The sequence below is a fragment of the Elephas maximus genome, chromosome 4 (assembly GCF_024166365.1).
Source record: "Elephas maximus indicus isolate mEleMax1 chromosome 4, mEleMax1 primary haplotype, whole genome shotgun sequence".
NCBI lineage: Eukaryota > Metazoa > Chordata > Mammalia > Proboscidea > Elephantidae > Elephas > Elephas maximus.
Window position 1 is genome coordinate 133,735,413 of NC_064822.1, and position 21,388 is coordinate 133,756,800.

Below are 21,388 nucleotides of genomic sequence, written 5' to 3' on the forward strand. Positions count from 1 at the left end.
CAGTATAAATACAAGTCACAGGAAGTTCCTCCTAGACACAGCCCCTCCAGTTTCTGCCTCCAGACACACACACACACACACATCTCATTTTCCTGACACAATTCAGGCACTGAAGCAAAAACACAAACCCGAGTCCTTCCTCATTTCAAATCATGCAAATGGGGTAGAAGGAGGGACAGGACAGGTTTCATACATTTGTAGTCATCACTCAGGTTCTGTCATGAACCTGATATTCATAATATAATATTGTTGTTGTTACATGCCATCGAATCGAATTAGACTCATAGCAACCCCATGTGACAGACTAGAACTGCCCCATAGGGTTTTCTAGGCTGTAATATTTACGGGAGCAGATTGCCAGGTCTTCATCCTGCAGAGCCACTGGGTGTTTTCTTAACCACCAATCTTTCTGTTAGTAGCTGAGCACTAACCATTGTGCACCAGGGCTCCTTCATGATGTAATATATATAGAAAGGGAAAGAAAATCAGGGTGAAAGGGGTTGAATTGGTAAAAGAGAATCTAAAATAAGAAACAAGGAGAGGAGAGCTCATTGATTGCAGCCTCTTGGAAGAAGGAAGAAAGAAAGGAAAGTGGCACACTGTAGTGACTAACCCCTTGCTGTCGAGTCAATTCTGACTTAGCGACCCTATAGGGCAGAGTAGAACTGCCCCACAGGGTTTCCAAGGAGTGCCTGGTGGATTTGAACTGCCAACCTTTTGGTTAGCAGCTGTAGCACTTAACCACTACGCCACCAGGGTTTCCTTGTAGTGGCTAGGAATACCCAAAACCATTGCCATCAGGGTTGATTCTGACTCACAGTGATCACATAGGGTTTCCAAGGAGCAGCTGGTAGATTGCAACTGCTGACCTTTTGATTAGCAGTCAAGCTCTTAACCACTATGCTGCCAGGGGTCCAGGAGTACAGACTGCTGGATTTGAAAACTAGCTCCACCACTTATTATTTGATTCAGGACAAGTTACTAAAACTCACTGAGTTTAATTGTTCTTATCTACACATTGGGAATAATAATGGTTTACACATTGGGAATAATAATGGTATCTACTTCACAGAGTTATGGTAAAGATTAAATTAGTTAATATATGCAAGGAACTTATTAAGTACTGTATAAGTATTAATTATTATTATTATTTACTACTGAGCCTCTAAAATAATTCTAGATTCTATATTCTTGCCTTATTCTGGAATTGAATTAATCCACACTTATCTGTCTGTCTTGAAACCACAACCAACAACTCTGGATCCTGAGTCACTTGTTTTCAGCAGGTCATTAAAACAACCCATCCTACCTAAGACCAGAAATCCCCAACTCTGCTCACCGATGCTGCTCTTATGGTTTTACTGCCTTTCTGTTTCTCCCATCCTGCCACTGCTACCTTCATGACCTTTCCAAACTGGCCTCCTTGCCTACTCTCAGTATAGGGTATCTTCCAGACATCTTCTGCTTAGCTGGACTTGTAGTCTTGCCCTCTCCGAGTCAGTCCTCTCCTGCTGTCAATTGTACCTGGCCATGACAAGATTTGTATTCCGAGACTAGAAACAGATGGATTGTGATGAATACGATATATTATGCCCTCACTTGTCTTGGTAACAGGTGGCTGCTCAGCCAGCTGGGGTCTTCTTGAGGACACTCTCCTAGGCCCCCGTCTGACCATATGCACTCCAGTCCAGATGGTGACTTGGTTCCCCAGAGTCCTGAATCAAGTTAACGGGAGATGGCAGGGCTGTGCTCATTTTGCCTGGGGTCTAATACAAGCACAGAGTTTTATATTTTATTTCTAATTCAGGAAAAAGGAACAAACCTTATGTGACAATGATGTTCACAACACGGTTTCAAATTCTCTCACAGGAAGTCTAAATTTGTATGATTAAATTAGCATTCATAAATGCCAAAGCAAGAAAGCAAATTAATTTGTTTTTACTGCTGGAAAAGAATAAAAATGACTTTGAATCATCTAATGTATTAGGCTATTTACTTTGTCTATCTGATTTCCCTTTGTAAAAATCCTTGCTGCATTAAATGGAGGCAAATGTAGAGATATATTGGGTACAGGTTCACCGTGATAAGAGATAGGGTCAAGTTGCTTTCGTGTAAGGTTAAAACAACTACTCTACGCTATGTTCTGGAACTAACCTACTTTCAAACAAATTATGGCTTGCAAGAACAGTACATATTTGCTTAAAGTTATCCCTGCCTGTAGAGTGTTTTCAGATGCATTTATGCAAGTGCTGATTAGATCCTTCATGTTGCTTGAATGCTTATTATCACTGAATTGTTGGGTAATGAAATCCAGAAAAAATGTCCTAAGACCAAGGCATAGACATTTTTGTGGTTTAAAAAGAATAAAAGCATATGGGATTATTTAAGACAGATTGAGACATTTATAATACCTGCAAAGGGAATCATTTACGGAGTTTTTTTCAGAGACTTTTAAAATCCTAATTATTTAAATTTTCAGTCTTAATGTTTTAAACATTAACTTATTAGAACCACAAAGAGTCTAAGTTCTAGAAGATATATTTAAATATATATATATTTTTCTTATAAAGTAGTATACCTGCTCTGTGGGTGTGTGTGCCTTTAGTCAATGACATTAAAAGCTTCAGTTACATAGGCTCTGGCTTATTTACATGACAAAATTCTGATAGTGGTCTCCATTGTTCCCCCTGTCCATAATTTATGTACAATGTGTCTGCCATAGTCCATTTCTAACCCTGAAAATCAGGTTCAGTAAAGAGGAAAGAAAAGTTAGGAAAGAGAGAAAACAAAGAAATCAGGGTGGCATCAACAACATTGCCCAAATAATGCTCAATACTTGTGTTAAAGAATAATATATTTTTTTAAAAGGTAGTATCATGACTCATACACATATAAAATAAACGTGTCAAAGATTTTATTTAACTCATTAATTAATGAGGAAACAGTACGATGTTAAAGTGAGTTAAAAGGAGAATTTAACTTACACAGATGTATAGTCTCTATTAGCAAAAAAATCTGTTTGCATTTCCGTAAACAAAGATCTTTTGAATAGCTATGGAAAAGAAATTTTTGCATTACTATCAGCTTTCTGAATAGACTAGTCAAAGATAATCAGTGGTAGAAACTAAAAACCAAACCCATTGATTCCAATGCATAACCATCCCATTGGACAGGGTAGAGCTGTCCCATATGGTTTCCAAGGAGCGTCTTGTGGATTTGAACTGCTGACCTTTTGGTTAGCAGCCATAGCTCTTAACTACTAGACCACCAGGTTTGTTATCAGTTTTCTAAATAGACTAGTCAAAGATAATCAAACGTAGAGATAACTCAAATGGTTGAGTTAGACAGGGAACAGGCTTTTTTTTCTTTTTAACCATTTGAAGTTTTTCACATTTTTTTTTCCCTGACCCTTGTATGCTGTTGTTTTGTGCCATCAAGTCAATTTCCCAACTCATGGTGACCTTATGAGTGCACTTGTATAATAATACCTACATCTCACCGTAAATTAATAGGGAAAAATATTGGAGTAGTGCGAAAGGAAATGTTGCTTTATTCCAAAATTACTGGGAATTTAGCAGCTGGCTGGCAGGATAATTGATGCTTATCTACTGATGCTATCCCTCAAACTTTAGATACCTCATGAAATTCATTCCTTTCTACTAAAGGAGATGAGTGAATGAGGTGAACACTAGGAAATCAAGAACTCACTCTGTTCTTCCTGCTTCCAAAAACATGTTTATCTGCCAGCCCAGCATTCTATCCTCTTGTTCTCCTCCATTTCTCCTTCCCCATGACCAACTTCTCCTTCCTCTAAAAACTTACTTTCTCCTCAGGGACTAGGCAGGGGATAGGCATTGATGCCTGTGGGTTATATCACAGCTCTGAGTTGTTGGTGGATTTTGTTTTATTTGGTTGCTGTGAGCAAAAAAAGCAACACGAGCTTGTTGGCTGCTATCACTATCCTGTGAATCTTGAAGATCCATCTCAGAAACAGATCTGAGAGTAGTCCTACCCCAGGGCAACTTCCAATCTTAACCATTCTGAAGACATTATCAGCCCGATCTGAAACTCTTATTGTTATTCTTAAAGACTTTACGGCTCCTTTGGTGCTTGCCTGAAGGCATCAGCATCCTTAGGCTTTTGCCTCTGGGCTCCTTCTTTTCTCTTCAGCTATTTTCTTATTAGACAAAAATTTTGGAATCATTTCTTAGCCTATAGTGCTTACTTCACTGAAAGTTTCCAATGATAGAAATTACAATAACACTTAAAGAAATCATAATGAAAATAACAGAGCGAGCTCAGTGGACTCTCTCTCTAGCAAAACAACAATTTTAGCTGGTGAAAATTATTAAAAAAATAATCATTTAAATTCTCAGCATCTTCTTGATGTGTTCCACTGTGGTGTTGGCAAAAAATATTGAATATACTGTGGGCTGCTGAAAGAACAAACAGATCAGTCTTAGAAGAAATATTACCAGGATGCGAGGATGGTGAGATTTCAGCTTGCTTACTTTGGACACATCATAAGGAAAGATCAATTGCTAGAAAAATACATCATGATTGGTAGAGGGTCAGCAAAAATGTGGGAAACACTTAATGACATGGATTGACACAATAGCCACAACAATGGACTCAAACATAAAAGTGATCATGAAGATGGCACAGGACTGGACATTTTATTCTGTTGTACATGAAGTCACCATGAGTTGGAGCCAACTCATGGCAACTAACAACATCAACATCATAAATCATGACCAAGTGGAATTAGCCCCAGGAATGCAAGATTAATTGAACACCGAAAATTCCATGAATGTAAAACAAGATATTAATAGAATAAAGGATTAAAAAAAACACACACGATGATCTCAACATACACCAAAATAGCAATATTACAAAAATCTCACACCCTTTCATGATAAAAAACACTAAAAAAAATACTCAACCTTGTTAAAAACCCACAGCTATCATCATAATTAAGAGTGAATGACTGACTTCTTTCCCCCTAAATCAGGAAAAAGATAATGATATCTGCTCTTCCCACTTTTATTTAACATTAGAAGTTCTAGACTGTAAGAAAAAGAAATAAAAAGCAACTAGGTTGGAAAGGAAAAAGTAAAACAATATTTGCAGTTGACATAGTCTTGTCGTAAAAAACCTTACGGAACCCACTAAAAAGTTATTAGAACAAATAAAGAGTTCAAAAAGTCTCAGAATAGAAGATCAATATAGAAAAATCAATTGCATTTCTGTATACTAGCAATGGACAATTCAAAAATGTAATTAAGAAAACAATTCCGTTTTTAATAGCATCAAAAAAGAATAAAATACCTAGGTATAAATTTAACAAAAGAATTTCAAGACTTCTACAGTGAAAATATAAATCATTATTAAAAAAATTGAAGATCTAGATAAATGGAAATTATTCATGGTGTTCATGAATTGGAAGACTTAATCCTCTCCAAATTGATTTACATATTTAACACCATCCCTATAAAATCTCAATTAATTTTTTTGTTTGTTTTGTTTTTAATACTGAAGTTCATATGGAAATGCAAGGGATTCAGAATATTCAAAATAATCTTGGAAAAGAACAAAGTTGGAGGACATACACTTTTCAATTTCAAAACTTACTACAAACCTGCAGTAATCCAGCAGTGTAGTAATGGCATAAGGATAGACATACAGGTCAATGGAATTAAATTGAGAGTGCAGAAATAAACCGTTACCATCAACTGATTTTCAAGTAGGATGTCTAAGACAAGTCAAGGGGGGAAAGAACAGTATTCTAAAATTATGCTGAGATAACTGAATATCCACATGCAAAACAATGTATTTGGACTCTTACCTCACACTGTAAACAAAAATTAACGCATAATGGTCACAGTCCTAAATGTAAGAGCTAAAACTCTAAAATTCTTAGAAGAAAATTAGCAAATCTTCATAACCTTGGCTTAGACAATGGCTTTTTAGATACAGTACCAAAAGCACAGATGACAAAAGAAAAAACAGATAATAGGGCTCCATCAAAAATTAAAAACATTTGTGGTGCAAGTGATAACATCAAGCACATTAAATGACAACCCACACAATGCGAGACAATATTTGCAAAGCGTGCATCTGTTAAAGGACTTGTATCCAGGATATATATAAAGAATTCTTACAACTTAATAGTACAAGACACATAAAATTTTAAAAAACGGGCAAAGGGTCTAAATAGATATTTCTCCAAAAAAGGTAGACACATGACCAATAAGCACATGAAAGATATTCAACATCATTAGTCATTAAAAAAAAAAAAAAAAACTTACTGCCGTTGAGTCCATTCCAACTCATAGTGACCATATAGGACAGAGCAGAACTGTCCCATAGGGTTTCAAAAGCTGTAATCTTCACAGAAGCAGACTGCCACATCTTTCTCCCAAGGAGCATTTGGTAAGTTTGAGCTGCTGACCTTTTGCTTAGCAGTTGAGTGCTGAACAACTGCACCAGAAGGGCTCCTATTAGTCATTAGGGAAATGCAAATTAAAACCATAATAAGACACCTGTTATACTCACTAGGATGTCTGTAATACAAGACAGTATCGAGTGTTGGTAGGGATGCAGACAAATTAGCACTCTTATACATTGTTGTTATAGTGTAAAATGGCTCAGCCTCTTTGGAAAATAGGTTGACAGTTCCTCAAAATGTTAAACATAGGGTTACCATAGAATCAAGAAATTCTGCTGTCAAGTATATACCCAAGAGAGATGAAAACATGCCTACACAAAAACTTGTACAAGAATGTTCATAGCAGCATCATTTATAAAAAATAGTAGCCAAAAAATAGAAACAACTTAAATTTTCATCTCCTGGTGAATGGATAAATAAAATGTGGTATATCCATACAATGGAATATTATCTGACAATAAAAAGGAATGAAGTACTGATACATGCTATAACATGGATGAACTTTGAAAACGTTATGCTAAGTGAAAGAAACCAATCACAAGACTGCATAGTATCTGATTCTATGAAATGTCCACTTTGAAAACGTTATGCTAAGTGAAAGAAACCAATCACAAGACTGCATAGTATCTGATTCTATGAAATGTCCACTTTGAAAACATTATGCTAAGTGAAAGAAACCAATCACAAGACTGCATATTATCTGATCCTATGAAATGTCCAAAATAAGTAAATCTATAGAGACAGAAAATAGATGACTATTTTACTGTCTGTGGGGGTGAGAGGAAGGGGGGATATTGAGAATAACTGCTCATGGGTATGGGGTTACTTTTAGACGGGGTGAAGTTGTTCTAAAATTAGATTGTGGTGATTGTTACACAATCCTGTCAATATCCTAAAAAGCGTTGAATTATACACTTTAAGTAAATTGTATGTAAATTATGACTCAATAAAGCTACTAAAATTATTAAAACTTTAGAGTGCTTTACAGTTAGCAAGGACACTTTCCTAGAAATTTTTTTTTAAACATCATAGTAACCTTTGTTACTATTTCCTAAAAATAGGTATTAGTTTCAATCAGTTTTCAAAGAGAGGGAAGTGAGATTCAAAGAGAGGCAGTGACTTGCCCAAAGCCATATTACCAGACCAAGGACATGGATACTAGGTCTTCTGAATCCAAATATCAGGCTGTTTCTACTGTACTATGCTGCTTGTTATGTTACTACTACAACTAACAGATTACAACAAGTTCCTTATACTTATCTAATTTATGCACATGGATTAAAACTAAAAAAACAAACCCATTGCCACTAAGTCAATTCCGACTCATGGTGACCCTATAGAACAGAGTAGAATTGCGCCATAGGGTTTCCAAGGGATGGCTGGTGGATTCGAATCAATGACCTTTCGGGTAGCAGCCACATTCTTAACCACAGCACCACCAGGGCTCCATGGATAGACACTACAATTTTGCAAAATCCAAAAACAAATTGCTTAGCATTATACATACAAAAAAAAAAAATACATATACTACATCATAAAAGTGAATTTGGCTGCAATCTCTGTGAGCCAATTAAGAATTACAAATTAGTTGTTGTATAAAGTAATTATGAGTCAGAATCAACTCAATGGCAATGGGTTTGGTTTGATTATAACCCATATTACAAGAATCACCTAACTGGAATAAAAAAATAGAAGTCTTTATATAACTAATACTATTTAGGTCTCCTTTACTTATATATACATATTCAGTATGCAAAAATTCCCAAATAAAAACCCATGACAAACTGAAAAGTAAATGAAAACCGTAACAGCTCTTTTAATCCTTGATCACAGATATAGAACTAGACACGTATTTTTAGATAAGTTAAAATTTTAGACGTTTCACTCCCACCACTCGTCTATTTGTCATACTGTGGTATCTTGCATGTTGCTGTGATGCCGGAGGCTGTGCCACCGGTATTTCAAACACCAGCAGGGTCACCCACGGTCAGCAGATTTCAGTGGAGCTTCCAGACTAAGAAAGACTAGGAATAAGAACCTGGCAATCTACTTCTGAAAAAATTAGCCACTGAAAACCTTATGAATAGCAGCAGAACACTGTCTGATATAGTGCCAGAAGATAAGACCCTCAGGTTGGAAGACACTCAAAATGTGACTAAGGAAGAGCTGCCTCCTCAAAGTAGAGTTGACCTTAATGATGCTGGAGATGGAGTAAAGCTTTCAGGACTTTCATTTGCTGATGTGTTGTGACTCAAAATGAGAAGAAAAAGCTGTGAACGTTCATTAGTAATTAGAACATGGAATGCATGAAGAAGTATGAATCTAAGTCCAAAATGAAATGAAACAGTTGAAGATAGATATCCCAGGCATTAGTGAGCTGAAATGGACTGGTACTGGCTGTTCTGAATCAGACAATTATATGATCTGCTATGCTGGGAATGACAAATCGAAGGGAAACAGCATCACATTCATTGTCAAAACGACCATTTCAAGATCTATCTGAGTACAGTGCTGCTGGTGATAGGACAATATATAGGAAGGTAAGTAAGGCCAGTTAATATGAGTATTTTTCAAATTTACAAAACAACCACTAATGCCAAAGGTAAGGAAATTGAAGATTTTTACCAATTTCCGAAGTCTGAAATTGATCAAACATGCACTGAAGTTGCATTGATAATTACTGGTGATTGGAATGCAAAAGTTGGAAACAAAAGAGAAAGATTAGTAGTTGGAAAATATGGCCTTGATGATAAAAATGATGCGGGAGATTGCATGATAGAATTTTGCAAGACCAAAGTCATACTCATTGGAAATACCTTTTTCAACAACATAGCAGTGACTATAAATGTGGGCCTTGACAGGTGGAATATACAGGAATCAAATTGACTACAACTGTAGAAAGAGACTATAAAGAACCTCAATATCATTAATCAGAAAAAGGCCAGAGGCCGATTGCAGAACAGACCATCAATTGCTAATATGCAAGTTCAAGTTAAAGAAAATTAAAACAAGTCCACGAGAGCCAAAGTACAAGCTTGAGTATATTCCACCTAAATTTAGAGATCATCTACAGAATAGATTTGATGAATTGAATTGTAATGACTGAAGACCAGAAGAGTTGTGGGATGACATCAAAGACATCATACATGAAGAAAGCAAATGGTCATTAAAAAGACAGGAAAGAGAAAAAAGACTAAAATGGATGCCAGGAGAGACTCCGAAACTTGTTCTTGAACGTTGAGTATCTAAAGTGAACAGAAGAACTAATGAAATAAAAAAGCTGATCAAAAGATTTCTTCTTTCTTGAGAAGAAAAAGTAAAGTATTATAATGAAATGTGCAAAGACATGGAGTTAGAAAACCAAAAGGGAAGAACACACTTGGCATTTTTTAAGTTGAAAGAACTGAAGAAAATATTTAAGCCTCGGGTTGAAATATTGAAGGTTTTTATGGGCAAAATATTCAATGATGCAGGGAGCCTCAAAGGAAGATGGAAGGAATACGCAGTCCCTGTACCAAAAGTAATTGGTCAACATTAACAGCCATAGCACTTAACCACTACGCCACCAGGGTTTCCTCGACCATTTCAGGAGGTAGCAGATGATCAAGAATTGATCCTATTGAAGGAAAAATTCAAGATGCACTGAAGGTACTGTTGGAAAACAAGGCTTCAGAAATAGATGGAACATCAATTGAGATGTTTCAACAAACAGGTGCAACTCTGGAAGTACTCACTCATCTATGCCAAGAAATTTGGAAGAAATCTACCTGGCTGACTAACTGGAATAGATCCATATTCTTGCCCATTCCAAAGAAAGGTGATCCAACAGAATGCAGAAATTATCAAACAGTTTTTTTTATTATTAATATCACAGGCAAATAAACTTTTGCTGAAGGTAATTCAAAAGCAGTGGCAGTAGTACATTGACAAGGAATTGCCAGAAATTTAAGCTGGATTCAGAAAAGGATGTGGAATGAGGGATATCATTGCTGATGTCAGATGGATCTTGGCTGAAAGCAGAGGATTGCAGAAAAATGTTTACCTATGTTTAATTGACTGTGCAATAGCATTTGACTGTGTGGATCATAACAAACCAACGTTAACATTGTGAAGAATGGGAATTCCAAAACACTTGATTGTGCTTATGTGGAGCTTGTCCATAGACCTAGAAGCAGTTATTCAAATAGCACAAGGGGATACTGGGTGGTTTGAAGTCAGGGACGGTGTGTGTCAGGGTTGTATCCTTCCACCATATCTATTCAATCTGTATGCTGAGCAAATAATTCGAGAAGCTATACTATGTGAAGAAGAATGTGCCATGAAGTTTGGAGAAAGACTCGTTAACAACCTGCGATATGCAGATGACACAGGCTTGCTTGCTGAAAGTGAAGAGAATTTGAAGCCTTTTCTGATGAAGATCAAAGGCCACAGTCTTCAGTATGGATTACACCTCAACATAAAGAAAACAGAAATCCTGACAACTGGACCAATAAGCAACATCATGATAAATGGAGAAAAGATTGACATTGTCAAGGATTTTACTTGGATGCACAATTAATGCTCATGGAAGCAACAGTCAGGAAGGCAAAGGTTGTATTACACTGGGAAACTCTCCTGCAAAAGGCCTCTTTAAAATGTCGAAAACAAAGATGCCACTTTGAGGACTAAGGTGCACCTGATCCAAGCCGTGGAATTTTCATTTGCCTCATATGCATGTGAAAACTGGACAGTGAATAAGGAAGACCAAAGAAGAATGCATTTGAGTTATGGTGTTGGTGAAAAATAGTGAATATACTCTGGATTACCAGAAGAATGACAAATCTGTCTTGGAAGAAGTACAGCCAGAATGCTCTTTAAAAAGGATGATAATGAGACTTTGTCTTAAATACTTTGAACATGTTATCAGTAGGGACCAGTCCCTGGGGAAGGACATCATGCTTCATAAAGTTGAGGGTCAGAGAAAAGAGGAAGACCCCTTTCTTGGTTACCTAGTGCTGCTATTACAGAAATATCACACAGGGATGGTTTTAACAAAGAGAAATTTATTCTCTCACAGTCTAGGAGGCTAGAAGTTCAAATTCAGGGCACCAGCTCCAGGGGAAGGCTTTGTCTCTCTATAGGCTCTGGGGAAGGTCCTTGTCATCAATCTTCCTCAATGGAGGAGCTTCTCAGCTCAGGGACCCCGTGTTCAAAGTACACGCTATTCTCCTGGCTCTTGTTTCTTGGTGGTATGAGGTCTCCCTGTCTCTGCTGGCTTCTCTCCTTTATATTTCAAAAGAAATTGGCTTAAGACACAACCTGATCTTGTAGACTGAGTCCTTTGCGTTAACATAACATAACTGTGCACTAACCCCACCTCATTAACATCATAGAGTTAGGATTTGCAACACATAGGAACATTAGATGAGAAAACGGTGGACAATCACACAATACCAGGAATCATGGCCTAGCCAAATTGACAGAAAGTTTTGAGGGACACAATTGAATCCATGACAGCCCCCAAAGAGATGGATTGACACAGTGACTACGACAATGGGCTCAAACATAGTAAGAATTGTGAGGCTGATACAGGCCTGGGCAGTGTTAATATAGTTTGTGGGAAAGTGTCTGAGAAATGGTTAAGGGTTAAACCAAAAAAAAAAAAAAAACAACCAAAACCTGTTTCTGTGAGTAGATTCCAACTCCCAGTGACTCTAGAAGACGAACTAGAACTGCCCCATAAGGTTACCAAGGAGTGCCTGGTGGATTGGAACTGCCAATCTTTTGGTTAGCAGCCGTAGCTCTTAACTACTAAGCCACCAGGGTTACTGGTTAAGGGTTAATGCATTAAATAATCTGGGTATTATTTTTGGAGAGGGCAGGCAGGACTACCAATTTTTGATCCAGCTCTCTTTACAGAGTATTGCATTCTGAATATTGAAACACAACACTTCCTAGAATATAAAATAAAACCATTAGTTCTCTTTGACCTTATTCCAGGATAATTTGAGTAGAAATTAATAACTGCCAACTAGAGATATTTTGCTGGCACTAAGGTAGAATGACATGTGATTCTTCCTTCAGGTTACTCACATCGCACATTGCATTTACATTTGAAGATTAAGTTCCTGGCTGGAGTAGGGAAAGGGATTTTAATTTGCAGAACAATTATTGCTTTTTCTGAGGTCATGAATTTGGTTTTCTGGATGTTTTAAAGTGCTGCCTTACTCAGTTTCTGAGTAACAAGCAAAGCTAATGATATGGTTTCAATGGCTCTCTAATGAAGGATTCAGTGTTTACATTTGAACTGGGTTTTTATAAAACATTTAAAAATTATCCCTCAATGGCAGCACGAAACAATAGAAACAAACAACTGAAAAAATCAATGATACATGTTTGCCTTATGTTGCATGCACTGGCATTTTCTTAAAAAAAAAAAACCTGTTATAAAAAAATAAAGTTATGATTGAAATCCATATTTAACATACATGTTTACTCTTAGATAATTTTTCTTTGTCCTGTCCCTGGCTGAAGGAATATTTTGTCTTTCTGTGTATGTGTTCTGCCATGCTGCTGATAGCATCAATAGTGCTGGGTATCTGAAAGCTTTGTAGGAATCCCTAGAGAAAGAGCTATGTCTTTTTTACTCCAACCAAATAATCACTTGCTGAGCGCCTTCCTTGTGCTTGGTGCCCGTACGTGACCTCACTTATCTTTGCCTTCCAATCACTCTTTGAGGTAACAAGTTTATTCTTTATATGAGCAAAAATGAGGCTCAGAGATATCAGATAACTGGCAAAGTTCATACAGCTAGTCAAGGGTTAAAGCCCACTCTGACTCCTAAATTTACTGCTCACTTTTCTGCCTCCGGATGCAACAACTAGGGCCCCGAGGTGGCGCAGATGATTTGCACTTGACCACTAATCTAAAGGTTGGCAGTTCAAACCCACCCAGCAGTACCATGGAAGAAAGCCCTGGCAATCTGATTCCATTATGATTATAGCAAAAAAAAACCCCCAAAAAACCCTGTATAGTAGTTCTACTCAGGGGTGGCCATGAGTCAGGATTGGCTCAATGGCAATGGGTTTTTTTTTTGTTTGTTTATTTAACAACTGTTCAGGCATTTTCAATGGCTCTTACCAAATCATCATGACAATAGTTTAGTTTGGGATCCTGTAGCTTGGGTTCTCAGGACCTATGAAATTTTAGATAAACTTGGTTTCATGAGGCAGCTTTGCATTGTGTCTTCAGCAAGAGTTTAAAACAAAAGATGGAAATGTGCAAGTGGCACAACAGTGCCCTGAAACGCGTTGCATAGTGGCAGTGATGCTCGAATTCCCTGGGGAAGGGGGTGGAGGAGGCAGAAATGGTTGGATATTGGTAATACGGAAATTAAGCAGTTATCTTTGAACGTGGAGGAAGATTGTGGTTGTGTTTGTATGTCACATCTACATCCTTCACCTCAATTGTACTTTAGCCAGAATGAGCAATTTGGGTGGGCTTCTTTTTTCGGATTAGCTGGGAAAAAGTATGGGCACTGCAGTAAGACAGAGCTTGGGTTGCTTCTCATCTCTGCTTTTGCTACAGTGAGATGTTATTTAGTCAATGTTTATGATTCTCATTTATAAAATCTAGATAGCAAAATTTTTCTCTGAGTTATCAGGAAGATTAAATTAGACTACGTAAATGCCTGTGTAGTAAGTACTCAGCAGATGTTAGTAGGTCCCACGCTTTCAAGCAATCCAGCGAAAGGACTGCTTGGGTGGATTTCACACTTAATTCTATGAGTTCTAGGCTGGTGGTGTGGAACTCGGTAGATACTAAAGCAAGGCAGCTCTGTAGTGCTTTATAATTGACCAAGCATTTTCAGCCCATTATTTCATTCGATTCTTATAAAATATTTGTGATAAGGTCAGGGCTTATACTTTATATGTACACTATTTAAGCTCTCCTTAATACAGATGAGGGAATTGCTATTCAAGGAGGTAACATAACTCAGCCAAAGTCACAGAATTGTCAGGCGGGGAACCAGGATAAAAGGTCTTCTGTTTTCGGTAGTATTTCATTAGAGACCTCTCCTGAGGGGCGGGGGCATGGTGGGGCTGTAGGGTACATGGCATTCAGATCAGCTTGAGCCCACAGTTCCTACTTCTATTATTTTTCTTTTAAATATATGTCCTAAATAGAAAAGTATGCCTCTTAATGGACAATTTTGAACCCATTTTAGTGATATCTTTGTAAGTTTGACAATTTATGCTGATTGATTTGTTGTGCCACCAAAACAAATATCATTTCTATATTTTCAATTACATTTTCCATTTCCTCTAAGGTTTTATACCAGTCTAGTCATATAATGAATTAAATTTTCATTTATGTCACTTCAGAAAGGTGAGAGAATTTCCTATGATCAACAATTCAATTAAAAAATTTACATAAATCGAACTCTTGGCATTTCATTTTAATGGTATTGGCCATGGACAGTAAACAGAAACCTAGCTTGATTTTTTTTTTTTGCATCTTGTCACTGAAAGAATTTAAGTAAGTTCAGTTTAAAAAAAAAAATTAAGATTGTATTAAGAGAATAGGTCAAATGGGCAATTATAGTTTTCTGATTTCATTATACATATTTGTATCATAAATGGTTTCTTTTGGAACGTCTTTTGGTGTGCATCGCTACCTTTAGAAAAGAACGTAAGAAGAGGATAATGTTTACTGATAAGAAATGTTAAAAACGTAACAAAACAAAAACAAACGAATGAAACTGTAGGAAAGGTATTCATATACACAACATCTCCACTGCTTCCCACTCAGGAAATCGGGCTCGTAATGAACTCTGATTGTTCCATTCAGTTTTAGCTACTAGCCATAATGAATCAAGTTACTCTATAACCTCATTAATATTAAATAAGCCTCTTTCTAGGCTTTGATTCCTAAATAACTATTCATCCACATCTTGGTTAAGGACTTTCCCTAGTGCCTTTGGTAATTAATGGATGGTAGCATTCCTCAACAGCTTCTTAAAAAGCCAAAGATCATTTACTATATTTGGAAAAATCCAATGGATGTTTGACAGGACAGGAGAGTTCCTTGAATCTGTCAATCCTTTATTCGGTCATCAACTTGCAGCATGTCAGTTAGGTGGTTTCTGCAGGAGAAAGTAAGCCCTGTTAATCTCTGTAAAACCCAGAAATCCCGGCTCCATCATTCCAATTTAATGGCTGATTTTTATGCTGGAAGAACAGTGCATATACATTTAAAGTAGCAAGATCTCTGCAGATTCAACAGAATGCTAGGTGAAACAGAGATGCTTTCGTTGCACAATATAATGAATCAGAAACATGAAAATTTAAAAAACATACGCCTAAATGTCAGATTGCAGAACAACATCGACTCAACATTTTTACTGTGTTTGATGGGAAAATGTTAGAGCAAAATATTGGACTTATCTTGCAGAAAGCCAGAGTCGGATATACTCATTTATTTCTACATATTATTAAAGTAAACTTTAAAATTAGTTTAAAATTTTAATTTCATTTGTCTACAACAAAGAATGTACATATGGTTGTGAGTCACAGTGTGGCTCAGCTCACGGTGGCAGAACAGTAGCTTACGTCAGTAGCCTGGAATTTTACCTTCATTCACAGGGTCGGTGATAAAATGATATTACCTATCTATTCGAATAAAGATACCAATGTGAGTGATAGGTAATACAGAAGAGAAAAAAATGTGATTACTCTCCATATGATCATGATTTCATGTCCCTGAGATTTTAAAAGCAACTGATGGCAAGTGTTATTATTGTGGTTTCTGGATCAGTTGTTAATTTGGCTAAACAAGCTTAATTAAAATACAGTTTAAGACTACATGTGATTACCAGCTCTCAAGTAAAGGAAACGCAAAGTTGCAAATACTATCACTTTGATACTTCTAGCATAAAACACCAAACAGGTACTGGAGATTAGGACTTGGATATATCTATCTATCTATATCTATATCTTTTTTTGGGAGGGGGGCGCTTCGCTATTCCATCCACTATACTCTCTAACACCCTACTTCTGTGAATTGGTTCAAGTCCAACCTAAGTTTTACCAGATATCAGAGAAATAAGACAAGCAATAAAAATGAAGCGAATTATTCATAAAACCAAATGAATTAAATGTAGAGAATTGCCCTTAGTTCTGAGATTATGTCCTTTATAGTTTATTCTTTTTAAAGTATGATGGTGATAGTAGGTAGAAATTAAAAAAAAATTATTGTGGTAAAATACATACAAAATTTGCCATTTTAACCATTTTTAAGTATACAATTCAGACATTAATTACATTCACCATGTTATACAAACAATACAACTGTTCATTCCCAAAAGTTTTTCATCACCCCAAATAGAAACTTAAACCATAACCCCCCATTCCTCCTACTCTCAGAATCTGGTAACCCATAACAAACTTTTATCTTTACGCATTTGCCTATTCCATACAATTCATATAATGGCGACTTCGTAACCTACTAGAATGTGAGAAAATAAATTTCTCTTTGTTAAAGCCATTCACTTGTGGTATTTCTGTTATAGTAGCACCAGGTGACTAAGGCAATACCTAAGAGTAGAATTTCTCAGTCATATGATAATTCTATGTTTAATTCTTTGAGGAAATGCTGAACTGTTTTCCACAGTGTTGGTGACAATTATTTTTAATTTTTTTCCCCCCTGGCACATTTTGGTAAAGGCTGTGCTGATGCAATGAAACCCCTAAACTTACTTCTCTATCAATTGATTAGGACTCTCATTTGCCAGCAGCAGAAACCCAACTGTGGCTGAGAATGTAGCTGCTAGGAGCTCTAGATTCATTTATTCATTCAGCAGATAATTTTTGAGTACCTATTTTGTGCTTACGATACCAGGTGACATAGCTGTCAAGTGCTACAGCTGCTAACCAAAAGGCCGGTGGTTCAAATTCACCAGGCGCTCCTTGAAAACCCTATGGGGCAGTTCTACTCTGTCCTATTGGATTGCTATGAGTTGGAATTGACTTGATGGCAACAGTTTATTTTGTGCCCATCACATTCCAGATATTGGGGATACAGGTGTAAACAAGACAGAAGATGCTTTTGCTCTCAAGAAGCCCAAACTGTAGTGATTCACAGTTTTTCAATTTGACCACAAAAAGTAAGGAATAGTCCCCATCAGCTCCAGTGAAAGCCATTTTCAAGGAAGGATTACAATTGGCTCAGCTTGGGTTATGTGCTTTGCCCACCCTTGAACCAACTAGTAGGTCAGGGAGTGAGGCAATATGATTGGCCCATCTTGGGTCACATGTGCAGCTCTGAGGTCAGAATGGTAGGCCTGTTACTAGAAGGATAGAAAAAATGCTGTGCAGACAAAAACAAAAGATGTTGACGACACTCTACTACTGGGGTACTAAGTCTGCTGAAGAGCAACATAAAACTGCTTTTGTCTGTGTGTGTATGCACTACAAATTTATGGCATTTGGCCTCAGATGTTCACAGCTATTCCATGGTCCTTTTGCCCATTTTTGTATTGATTTCGTGTAGTCATTCACTGAGGGCCTGCTAAGACGTTATGCTTGGTGTTGGGGATATAATGATAAAGAATACACAGGCCCTTCTCACAAGTACTCATAGCTTGTAGGCAAGAAAGATTTTAAACATTTAATTAAAATATAACATGGCAACTACTCTCATCAGGGTATGGGAAAGTATCATTTGCAGAGATGGAAAAACAACTAACCAAGCCAGGAATCGGTTCAGATTCACAAAGGAAAGGAGAAGTGTGGAATGAATGGACCTTCCAGACATAGATAGTGAATGGGAAGTGAAAAGGCATAGGTGTTTGAAAGGGTACAGCATGGTTCCAGATCAGTTTAGGGTATTTTGACAAGGATGTGTGGTGATAAGTGTGGGAAATGAAGCTACCAGAGTGGAACTTTATATATCTTGGATTGCATCTGTTAGCAAGTCTCCTAACTGCCCTCTTGGCTTTCAGACTCTGTCTTCTTTGATCCCAAAAGTTGCTGTCAAGTTATTCTTCTTAAATTTTGCTTTGATTATCTCATCTTCCTACTAAAAACAAACAGACTCACAAAAAACAACCCATATAGATGTTTATGATTTAAAACATGTAGTCTACATTTGTAGTTGTGCTTTAGAGTTAATACAATTGAAGAACTAGAGACAGTTACACTTGTTAGTGTAGTTAGCCTGGCATTGCTGCACTCTCTAGGCTATCCCTTTCAATTTTTTCTATTACCATTTTCCTAAATATACCCTATAGTCTGTCCAAACTAGGCAAATCACTCTTCCACAAATATGTCTTGTTTCTTCCCATCTTTGTTGACCTCCTATATTATTTTCATGTGTTAAAATCTTAGCCATACTTCAAACTTCCACTCGAAGGTCAGACCCCTCTGTCATAGCCAGAAATATTTCTCCTTTTCTTTGATAACATCTTTCTTGAATCTCTCTAATGACATATAACATATAGAATCTTACACTGTGGTTATTTATGTACGTGGTATTCCATTAAGCTTGCTTTAACTGGTGCTTTTTTTTTTTTTTTTTTTTACCAGACTTCCCTTTTACCAAGGAGTGCTACTGAATACTCTTGATGTGGGTCTTCTCAGTGCTCTTCCTTATGGTGAAAGCTGTGTATGGGTAGGTCTGTCTCCAAGAGAATTTTAAAGTAATATAACAACTTTAGTTTTTTATTTTTAATAAAAGTATAGCTATTAATTAATGTTTTTTCCTGAACTCTTTAGCCAATGCAACAGGACAAGAAAATGAAATGAGGTATAAATATTGGAAAAAAGGCAAGAAAATTATACTTACTTGCAGAGGGTATGATTATTTACTTAACCAAAAAGTCAGCAGTTTGAATCCACCAGATGCTCCTTGGAAACTCTATGGGGCAGTTCTACTCTATTCTACAGAATAACTATGAGTCGGAATCAACTTGAGGGCAACGGGGTTTTTTTTTGTTGTTGTTGTTTATATGCCTGTTAGAAAACATTTAATGTATGTGTGTTTGAGGAGAAGACAATAAAATCTAATAATACTAACAACAGAAATAGAAAATGCTTGAGAATAAACTTGCCAAGAAATGTTCAGGACAATGTGAAGAAACAAACCCAAGAATTACTGAATAACATGAAAGAAATCTTAATTAAGAATTGAGAAATTTATCAAGTTACTTGGGACATGTAATATTGTAAAACAAGCTAATCTACCAATTTTAGACAAACTGAAAATTTCAGTGGTCTTTTGTTATTTATCTTTAGACCTTAAAAATGGTTCTAAAAGTTATCCAGCAGAATATGGACAACTTTTTTGGAAAAAGGCATGTCATAGATTGAATTGTATCCCCCTAAAATATCTGTCAACTTAGCTGGGCCATGATTCCCAGTGTTGTGTGAATGTCCATCATTTTATGTGGTTTCCCTATGTGTTGCAAGTCCTTTCACTATGATGAAATGAGATGGCTTCATGGCAGTTATATTGATGAGATATACAAGATTAGATAGTGTCTTAAGCCAATCTCTTTAAGATATAAAAGACAGAAGTGAGCAGAGAGACAGGGTGACCTCATAGCACCGAGAAAACAGTGCTGGGAGTAGAGTGCGTCCTTTGGATCAGAGTTTCCTGCACTGAGATGCCCTCAGACCAAGGGAAGACTGGTGACAAGGACCTTCCCCCAGAGCCCACAAAGAGAGAAAGCCTTCCCTTGGAGCTGACACCCTGAATTTGGACGTCTAGCCTATTGGCCTGTGAGAGAATAAACTTCTCTTCATTAAAGCTATCCACTTGTGGTATTTCTGTTATAGCAGCACTAGGTGACTATGACAAGGCATTTCAGGATGGGAATTGTTGTACCAAAAACCAGACCAAACCAGCTGCCGTCAAGTCGATTCTAACTCATAGTTATTCTATAGGATAGAGTAGAACCGCCCCATAGGGTTTCCAAGGAGCAGCTGGTGAATTTGAACTGCTGACACTTTGGTTTTCAGGCAAGCTCTTAACCACTGTGCCACCTGGGCTCCTGAATAGTCTTACTCACTATTAAATTACATGACATAACTATATTTTAAACAGTGCAGAGAAGGTGCAAGAAGAGAGACGCAGATCAGTAGTTTAGAGGAAAAAGTCCAGAAGTGGATTCAAGTATATGAATGCATTTAATATAGTAAGGGTGGCTTTTAAAAGGAGCAAAGAAAAGATGGATGATTTTGTAAATGGCATTAGGATGATTGATGAGATTAGGCTATAAAAAAAAAACTTTTTTTTTTTTTGCTACAAAGCAAATTACTGCCTAAATATTGGTAACTGAAAACCACAACAATAATTTTATTATCTTTCACAGTCTCTGTGGGTCAGAAATTTGGGAAAGGCCCAGATGGTTAGGTCTGGCTTGGGTTCTCTCATGTGTTACTATCGGATGGTGATGGCTGGAGCTGGAGGTGCAGGGGATCAAAGCAGCTAGGTTCTGCCCTGACATTTCTCTTCTTGTATCTCAGGACCTCTCCATGTGGTCTCTTCTCATGGGCTGGTTTGGGTTTCACCACAGCATGGAAGCCTCAGGGCATCAGACTGCTTACATGGTGGTTGAAGCCTTTGTGAGCAAGTATTCCAGCGAACAAGACAGAAGCTGAATCACTTTTTGTGATTGAGAAACAAAAGTCACACAGCATCACATTCTATTCATTATCAGTGCAAGGCCCGTGTAGATTCAAGAGTAGACCCACGGTCCTAATGGGAGGAGTGTCAATATCATTTGAAGAAGAGTATGTGGAATGGGATATATTGTTCCAGCTATCTTTGGGAAATTCAGTCTTCCACACTATATAACGTATCAACCAACTAGACTAAGTTAAATATAATAAATGAAACCATAAACACTAGAAAATAGAAGTGAATATTTATATAATTGTGAAGTATGAATTTTCTTGTTTT

General features: G+C 37.0%; 1 protein-coding gene across 1 annotated transcript in view; it reads left to right on the plus strand.

The window, feature by feature from the left end:
* The window catches only part of TPH2 (tryptophan hydroxylase 2), a 327,850-nt gene extending 308,753 nt beyond the window's left edge, over nucleotides 1-19,097 (plus strand). The window contains exon 13 of the transcript XR_007517278.1: nucleotides 19,012-19,097. The gene's annotated coding sequence lies outside the window, so the exon portion shown is untranslated. The remainder of the gene's footprint in view (nucleotides 1-19,011) is intronic.
* Nucleotides 19,098-21,388: the final 2,291 nt, after the last annotated feature.